The sequence below is a fragment of the Coturnix japonica genome, chromosome 4 (assembly GCF_054131305.1).
Source record: "Coturnix japonica strain WE chromosome 4, WE-NBRP24, whole genome shotgun sequence".
Classification (NCBI taxonomy): Eukaryota; Metazoa; Chordata; class Aves; order Galliformes; family Phasianidae; genus Coturnix; species Coturnix japonica.
The window spans coordinates 32,809,606-32,819,367 of record NC_140666.1 but is presented as its reverse complement, the minus strand read 5'-3'; the positions used below and the strand labels follow the sequence as shown (position 1 = coordinate 32,819,367).

The window sequence follows — 9,762 nt, the reverse complement described above, 5'->3', positions numbered from 1 at the left end:
ATTTAAATAATTTGTTTTTCATACACATCAGCTTTATAGAGAGCTATTTCAGTAAAGTCAGTGTTTGGATTCTTTACTATAAGAATCAAAGAATTTTATTTTTGTCATGGTTAAATGCAGTTATGTAGGAAATAAAAATGAATGCATAATGATGAATATTACGGATAATATTTAATATATTAGGGTGTTCTAAAATTTGGCACCTCAAAAATATTTTGAAATCTCATGATGAAATTCACAAATTAGAAAGAATCCTACATACATAAACGTTTATATACAGAATCAAAGTATATAACATTATGAAGCTTAAATATACCGTATTTAAAGGAATGGATGTCAAGTGTCAGCTCCTTGTAGAAATGGAATCAAACATAATTTCTGTAATCACAAACAACAGTAAGTATCTTACGAAAGTTCTTGATAGTGGGCTATTTTATTATTATAACTTAAAATGAATAGAGTAAATAGAAATGCCAAACTGACCCAGTAGTGTAAAGGACCTGTGTTAGATATCTATATTACAGAAACACTGTGTTATCAAATGCATGAAACTAAAATATATTTTACTCTTTTTTACCAAAACTATCCACTATTTGCACGAAACATATTTCTATTTATATTACTTTCACATAACAACATGTATTTAGGGGAAAAAAAAAAAAAAAAAAAAAGAGCTTCACAAAAAATGTAGATAGGTACTAGGTGGGAGATTAAGTATTTGAAAATACTGTTCCTTCTGCTTTTTAATTCCTAAGACTTAAAAAATTTGTTATTTTGTAATTAAGCAGTGTGTGGTATTTCAAACATTTTTAAACATATGAATGCAGCTAAGAGTTTAAAACCAGACCTTTGCCTCACTCTAACATGGCTAAAATCAGCTAAGGGATGGTTTGCTCTTTGTTTTGTTGCTGTGGGTATTGTTTTTGGCCACAGATGAGGTTTTTATAACAAGGTCAGTAAACGTGAAATGTAAAGGTAGCATTGCAATAGAGAAGAATATGGATATTTGGAGTTAAGTATGTTTGTTATACCTCCTAACCTACTTACCACTTTGCATGAATAAAACATTAAAGGAAAAAAAAAGAAAAAAAAAAAAAAGACTTTTGGGTATACTTGTCTTGAGAATTTAAGTTAGGCCAAGAGCATAGTACTGTTTTGATGTTTGCTTGCTTACACTATGGGAAAAATGAACACTAAACTGAATGCAGCAGGCTGAAGACAAGTTTGAATGCACACACACATACACAAATTACAAATAAAGAGCAGGCCAGGGACTAGGAAATATCCTTTTACATAATGCGTAACACTGTTTTTTATCCTTACTACTCATTTTATGTCTTCACTGTATTTTGGTTGTTTGTGTCTTTCTTTCCTATGATTACTTTTATGCTCAGGCTTTTATGTTCTATTTCTGCTAAAAAAAATCACAGGTATTAATTTTCAATTTACACCAGTTGGAACAAATAAAGAGCAGTAAAAATAGGAAAGTAAGCCCAATGCAGTGTACACTAAAGAAAAAAAAAAAAGAAAAAACCACAATATTTTTAAAGTGCAACACAGTTTATAAGAATGTTTTTTTTTTCCATACATACCTATAAGCATTCACATGTATTAAATATGGAAGAGCTTATCTGTTGTTCTGCAAATACAATACAATCTGATTTTCAATGAACAATGAATTGAATAAAGTCTCTGGAATATAAGAAAGGCATCTAATAGAATGCACACTGTTGGTTCACATCTTTGAAATTAAACTAAGTTATTTCATAGGTGAAAACACCTTTCACATACCTATTCTTATTTCATCACATAATGCTGAAACCTCATTTCTGATCAAAGCTAATATAATTGCATACAACAAATGATTAAACTTAATATCCCTTATTATAGCTCAAGTGAAAAACACATTTTATTTAAATAAAGAAGTTCCTACTGTTTCCATTTTAATGTATTATTGCATGGATTTCTCTCTCATTTTTTAGACACCTGCAGTTCAACATGTTCCAGCAAAGAGAACTCACACATCTGTTTTAACAAGGCCACTGAATGTGGAATGAATGTAGAAGGAACAGAAAAAGCAAGATGAATTTTTATTATACAAAACGTTTGTAAGCTTTCTTATCCCTAACCCTACAATAAAAACCCTACAGATACTTTCAGCTGACTTACCATAGCCGTACATATGGTCTGGAAATATGTGTAGACTAAATTAACAGTTTACACCAAGAGGTTTCCATGAGTATGTACTGTTTCACATCAGTATGCATTCATTATAAACACACACACACAAGCATCCTGTCTTCTTTCTTTCAAGAAGGTAATTCAGTAGATTCAGGTTTCCACTTCAGAAAGAGTCTGAACACCGGGTACCAGCAAAAGGAAAAAGGAAGAGAGGAGAAAACATTGAATGACAAATGAAGCAAAGGAGAAAAAGGAGAGAAAGAAGAACCTGCCATGAAATTATAGCTCAATCAATTGTTGAGTTATCCTCTGAACGGCAGTTAGCAGTTAGGAACAAGGATGCTGGAAGCAGTGTCATAGCAAGTATAAAGATTTGGAACATTATTGAGGTTAACAATGGAGGTGAGAATTTACTCCCTGTTATTTTGACAAAGGCTGGATTTAAGTCAGAATATCCATTCTCTAGAAAACAAAACAAACAAAAAAAAAACAGCAGCAACAACAACAAAAAACAACACATGCTTTTCATTCTTATTTAGAAAGAAAACCAATGGTTTTGTTTCCTAGAAAATACAAATGCATTCAAAAATCCAGCAGCTGGGGGAAGAAAAGATGGAAAGAAGAGGGTTTCTGTCTGTCAGAACGCTTCAAGGTGGCTGTACTTAACTACTCTGGGGAAAAACAACCTTCCTTGTATTTACACAGACCACAAGAGACACACGTATTCTCTTTTTTAGTTGAAACAATAATGAGTGCTGGGGATTACCCTGTTCAAGGCTTTCTCTGAGGCATTTTGTTCACATTAGCATACAGTGACTACAGTCCCATTTGTCTGCATACCAACAAACCACCATCTCTGCTCTTTCTCCTCCCCACTCTTCCCTTTCCATCTTTCTCCTTTAAAAACATTCCTCCTGAGAGCTATTATGCTTATAGGTACAGTCTAGCCCACAGACATTAATTTAATTTAGCGTTGCTAAATGACTAAAATGTTATGGTGTTATTTTTTCAGTGCTTTGCTCGAAAAAGAAAGAAAGAAAGAAAGAAAGAAAGAAAGAAAGAAGAAAGAAAGAAAGAAGAAAGAAAGAAAGAAAGAAAGAAAGAAAGAAAGAAAGAAAGAAAGAAAGAAAGAAAGAAAGAAAGAAAGAAAGAAAGAAAGAAAGAAAGAAAGAAAGAAAGAAAGAAAGAAAGAAAGAAAGAAAGAAAGAAAGAAAGAAAGAAAGAAAGAAAGAAAGAAAGAAAGAAAGAAGGGAAAAGAAATATTGATTTCTAATTTGATTAGGTTATAAGATTTACAGTTTCCTCCTTTCAATTGCTAACTACAGCCACATCTATCAATTATTGTATTTGGAGATAATGAGTGAATGCATAGTGATATATTTTCATCGCTGTTACCTGTCATGATTATTTAAATCTAATTTCAACATTTATGAATAAAGCCAGTGTTTGTGTCCTTACTCAGACATTCGATCATTACCTGACCACGTGCTTGCTTCAGACCCTTTGTATGGTGAAACAAGAGGACATTCAAGACTGAAGGTCCAGTTACTGCATCCTTAAATAATTTTTTTCATCTCTTTCTGGAATACGAATTTCAGTACCAGATTAGCCAGAATCTTTGTAACTTCAGTATCACCCATTCCAGGCTGCACATATCCAACACTTAGGTGATGTGTGAATATATTATAGCAACCATTAATAGGATAGGGACAAATTATTACAACAACAAAAAGTGACAGTATGGGCACTGTAATTTAAAACAAAAAGTCAGTAACTTGAAAACTGATTTTAAGAAGATTGCCATGAATCAGTTTCCAGGACAGAAAATATTCCTCTAAGGTAAGCTTAACATCTTGTGTTTTATCTAGTGTATAAAAATAAAAAATACAAGTTGGCCCAAGAGCGATAACTTTTAGAAAATACATATGGATCTAAAAAAAAAAAAAAAAGGTAAGAAAAGGTGCAACTAATAAATGTGTTTCTCACTATTTTTAAGATTAGATTTATTGTGTTACAAAAAGAAAACATACTCATATATATTGTCTAGAGCTTTTAAATATGTTTTCAGGATGATCTAGGGAATATTTGGGCATTTAATATGCATATTTATGTATTGTAGAAGATTAATAACATGCACCATGAATGTACATATAATTATGTATAGAATTGTTAATTATTTAAAGTACATACCTAAATACAGAGTGGTATCTAGATAAGGGAGCTAAACAATTGCAGTGGATCCTAGATGGAAATGGAAAAAAAGAAAAAGAAAAGAAAGAAAGAAAAAGAAATTGAAGGATGAGAGAAGGGCCCCACAGTAAGGGAGAGAAAGTGACTTCACAGAAACTGGGACTGGGGTAGTTTAAAGATTTATGTAGAAGTTGTTAGAAGAATGGGGATTGCAGACACTTAGTCTGGAATAACAAAGGGGATGAAGGGCGTAAAAATAAGGGTGGAACAGCCCTAAGACAGTGAGGTGATTAGATGTCCACAGGGCAAGCTGGAACAGGCTGGGGGGGTGCCCTTCCCGGAGGGTCAAAAGTTTACAGCAAGGAAGATGATTAGCCTTTGTGAGGAATACCATGAGCCTTCATCCTACAACTACCCCCACAACTCACTGCTCACACGCGGGGGGGAGGGACCGCATGCTAATACAATCTCAGGATTGTAATGAATATGTATCTGAATTCCTGCGAACTACTGATTATGTGTTAGTTCAGCCTATATCTGTAGCACACTTTCTCCTAACGGTGTGCAAGTCAGGTGGAGCTATCCCCCTTGCACCAGGGTGTATGCACATCACTCATTAAACAGACCTGCTTTACAACTACTTTGTGGTTATAGAGTGCGACTTCCACACATCAACATAATAATTTAAAAAAAAAATAGAAACGTTAAGGCAAAGTGGTGAATTCTCTGTCATTAGAATTCCTTAGAATCATTAGATCTTTGGAGAAATAAATTACATACTCTGTGAGATTCACCCCGCAATTATATTTGTATTTATATGTGTGTATATATAACAAATATGCATTGTAATGCTGCTCAGTCAAAAAGTGCATAATAAATGAGTAATTAAACTTTGGGTTTACATTGTAACAATATTAAAGTCTTCTAGCAGTCTTTAGAATGTATCTTCAGATAAATTTTTACATCAGACTCTCACAAAGTCCTAAGAAATGGGTTTAATAGGTAAATGGCATTGAAAATGTGTCTTGTTCAGCTGTTTTATTAAGCTAATATGAGCTGCTTCATTCTTACCTCTCCCAGAGGTGAATTTTCACATCCAATCCTAGGAAAATAAATATGATTTATAGTAACATTTATCTGAATATAACCATCAAAGCAGAAAGCTAAACACATGTAGATAAACAAGTTCATCTGTAAAAGATGTTGAAGAGTGTCAACATTTGCTAGAAAATGTGGTCTCTCTGGAGATACAAAAGCTCCTTTCTCCTACCTGAGACAGAATCATAAGTGGAGGACATATGGGGGATCAGAGCAGCTTTGCACATTGCCAATGAAATCAGTTACAAGTCAGGAAAAATGATGAAGCAAAATACATGAAGTTGTAGTTCGAACTGGTTTACAACAGTATTTCAAGTTCTAACATTAACAATAATTAAAATCTCACCAAACTTATGAAGGGAATGCTCAGCTCATACATCATGGTTTATCAAAGCTCATCCGGTAATAGCTAAATAAAGCATGAAACTTTGGAAATGTTCAGAAAGTCTCAATCAAAATTCATTCTGTCTCAAGCTTTGAGGAGAAATGCCAAAAAGAAAGAAAAAAAAACACATTCAGTGAGTGAATTACCTATCATCCATGTGCAATAAATGGTTCACTGACTGACTTATCATTGAAAGAAAGAAATCCATTTGTAGGCTGTAAATTACTAATCTGAAACTTCCAAGCTGGTAGCTTGCAATGCTCTTTATTTCAGGAATGCTGATAAAAAACAGGGTGATGCATCTTTTTTTTTTTAGTGTAAAATATGTGTTACAATTTAGAAATATTGATGAAAAGTGAAAATCAATTTCTTCTGTCATACCTTTGTGCAGAGATCATTTGGATGGTGAAAGTCCAATCAATCTTGTTTTTTCTACAACCCATGGGGGGGGGGGGGGGGGGGGGGCGGGGGACAGCGGGAACAAACGTTAAAGAAAAAGAGCAGAAACTTAAAGATACATGGCTTCATTATATGTGTATTTGTGTATATATCTTAAATTTAAAAAATAAAAATAAAAAAATCTCTCTCAGTTCCAGATCAAACACCTACTACAGGGAAGATACACATGGTGACCAGCTTCTGCAGGAGTTACAACAAACTTCCAAATCACAGTTATCAGGCTTTTTCTTGCAACAGGATACATCCTAGGATAACTGTAGCAGGGTACAGAGTACTGGTTGAATAATGTAAAAATCGCTTGCATGTCTTGTCATGTTGTAGCAAACATACTATCTGATTGAGTACTTGCAGAAATTCAAGATCACTGGAAATCTAACCCCAAAAACTGACTAAAGTATATACAGAAGTGTGCTGTGGATAGATACATACACAAAAAGGCACTGACATAAATGAGTGATTGAATGAAATAAATGGTAAATTGTAGTGAAATATAAGACAAGTCTTATTTTATGAAAATAGATTATTTTTTTTTTCCTCATTTCCCATTTGTTAACTTAGTCAAATTCAACAAGGTCTGTTTTCCCTTGGGTATATTTTGGTTTGTTTGATTAGTTTAAAAAAATAAATAAATAAAAATTAAAAAAGCAAAATTTTCAAGGTAGAGCAATTCAAATTTCAATTTTAAAGCTGCAAAAATAAATAAACAGTATAGATGAGATAGAAGAGGTTTAAACATACACCTGCATTATCTGCCTTTGATCATTTTCTAGCTTTATATAGGCAGCTAATAAAAATAACAAAAATCAATTTACCTTCCTTGTTTTTGTCTGCTTCTCATCTCAAAATCTGAAGTTGTCGTTCTTGTCTTCTTTAAATTCTGTTCATGTAAGGGAGGAAAAATATAGGGCTTAATTTGGACATATTTTATAAATACCACAGTACATCGTGCTTGCAACTGCACTTAGTGTCCCTATCCTTGAGGACACAAATCAATCGTGTAAAAAGCATGTACTTGTTTTTTACAGCTTGGGGCTTAGATGCCCCTGTATTTTCTTTGTAAATAGTTGGGAAAAAAATTCCAGAAAGCCCCCTTGGGCTTCCACATTAGACTCATTCCTCTCTCCTCTCTAGTCATCACCAGCAACTCCTGGCTGTCAGATCAATCTGCCTTCACTCAGCAAAATCCACCTCTTCAGAAAGGTATAATTTATTTATTTTATATATTGTTTACTTTCCCCAAGATTATATATTTTCATTTTATATCTATTTATCTTTAAGCAGCAGCAACCACATTTGGACTCCCACACTAATCCACAAATTCCAGGTATGTTCAAACAAGACACTGTTTACAGAAGAAAGAGGAAAGACCTGAAGATTTGCTCAGCATTTACTCTTATCCACCTGAACATGAACCGTGTAAGCTGCTATACAAGATCTCACATTTAGTAAGGTCAGAGATCAGTAGCTACAGCCTCACATGTTTTGAGCTTTGATTCAGTCTGCAACTCTTTCTTAGAGCTCCCTTGGTTACTCTCCAATAAGTTTCTGTGCTAATACCCAGAAGATTTTTCATCCATTTCCTAAGAGTAGTACTGCCACTGCTTCCCCCTCTTCAAGTATAATGTTCTATATGTTTGTGAACCTCAAACCACAACAATAGTTTTTAAAATGTTTGAACATTTTACTCATGTAGAATTGCCTGTATTTCTTGGTAATTACATGAATGATACCCCTAATACTATTCTGCTTCCAGTTAGATTAAGTAAAAACAAAAGTAAATGCAGGGATACTGTTCTTTCAGTTACTCTTTTTGAAGAAATATGTATATTCTGAACACATTTGATATGTGCCTCCGAATCATGGGGGCAGAATAATGAAAAAATGCTTTTTCATTATTTTGCTTTACTTTTGCATCTTTCCCCATAGCAGTAATTAACTCCTGCATTGTCAAAAATCTAGTTATATGTTCAAAGTAGGTTATCAGTGTTACAAGCAGTCATGGGGCTGCACTGTGGTTTATCTAAGATGCTAGCGTATAAAATATATGCATTTTGATAGAAAATAATGATTCCCAGGAACTTTTTTTAAAAAAAAGTCCAATTCCTATTCTTGCTTATATCTATAAGTTTACATATAATAAATTGATTTTCTTTTCCCAATCATTGATACCAATTTGTCTTTTTCAAATAACTAATCAGCGCCACAGAACTTCATTACATCCAGCATCAAAAATCAGACTTCTAGTTAAAATTCTTGAAAATATGAACAAGTGGGCATAAAAGCAGAAAGAAAAACTAACAAAAAAAAAAAAAAGCCAACAACAAAATCTCACACATTAAGTACTGAAACCAATAAAAGGAGTTTGCTTACTGGAAAGAGGGATAACTGAATTGTTCACTTGGAAGATCACAAAGCCAAAGCAAAATGAAAGCCTTAATTTCTGACAAATACAAAGTGGCAAAGATATAGAAACAACAAGATATCATAAGAGATCATAATAGTATCATAAGAGCAGATAATAGTTTTCAGCATTGAAAGATTGCATTTGAGTGACAAGTATAGCTATAGTGCAGAAAGTTCATTCAAAAGTTTGGATAAACTGTAAGGTAAGTCACAGACTCTGTGCCTCAAATGCAGTTCTCCACCATTTATGTAAACTAGCTTTGTTAAAATAAAAGCATTCAGTCTCTGAACAAGTCATGCACAGCATTGCTCAGTATATTCTCTGTGTGATGCAAGTAACTAATGAACTTTCCAACATCACGGGTCATAGATTAACTAAATTCTGTGCCCTTTTGCTCTCTTTTTATTATTTTGAATCATACTATACCATTGATTTTTAAGATAGAATTCCCACAGAACCCAGTGGGGTTCTGCCTGGAAATCAATGTTATGATATGTCCCTAAGCACTCCTTCTGATGCAGCAACTGAGAAGGACCAAAGAGGTTAAGAAAGGTAAAACCTACCTCAGCAAATAGGCTCCAAACAGACCAGAAAAAATAAAAATCCCCTTTCAGAGATACTCCTTAAACCAGATGATTTCTGCTAGCTGGAAAAGCGGCAGTTTCTCTCAAAGATCTCCTCCAGCTCTGTTGGTTGGCTAGAGTAAGAAGGAACAGAAATCTTGTCCCAGTTGTCCACAGGCGCTCCTGCACTCCACTTCCCTGTGTACAATCTTCCAAGACAACGACTGGTTTCTGTTTCATCACCTCAGCCCCTTCAGCCAGACAATAAGAGATGCCAAGGTCCAGGTTCTGTAAATTTCTGCATACTCTGGAAACACATGCAACAGTTTGACATGGCTTACCCCTTTTCTACTTAGCACTTCCAGAGGTTTGCAGAGAACAAACAGGAAAAAGAAATTTCACAAATCTTTGAATATGAGAAATAGACTGGTACAGAATTAAGAGGACTCAAAAAGACTTTACCCACTATGGACAGACAAGAC

The 9,762-nt window shown here is 34.0% G+C and overlaps 1 protein-coding gene across 2 annotated transcripts in view; it reads right to left on the bottom strand.

Moving 5' to 3' along the window:
- Window positions 1–7,130: 7,130 nt before the first annotated feature.
- LOC107313128 (uncharacterized) overlaps window positions 7,131–9,762 on the bottom strand; it is a 542,029-nt gene continuing 539,397 nt past the window's right edge. For both annotated transcript variants that reach the window (XR_014945262.1, XR_014945265.1), the window contains exons 9-10: window positions 9,281–9,587; window positions 7,131–7,190 (exon numbers count right to left, since the gene is read on the bottom strand). The gene's annotated coding sequence lies outside the window, so the exon portion shown is untranslated. The remainder of the gene's footprint in view (window positions 7,191–9,280; window positions 9,588–9,762) is intronic.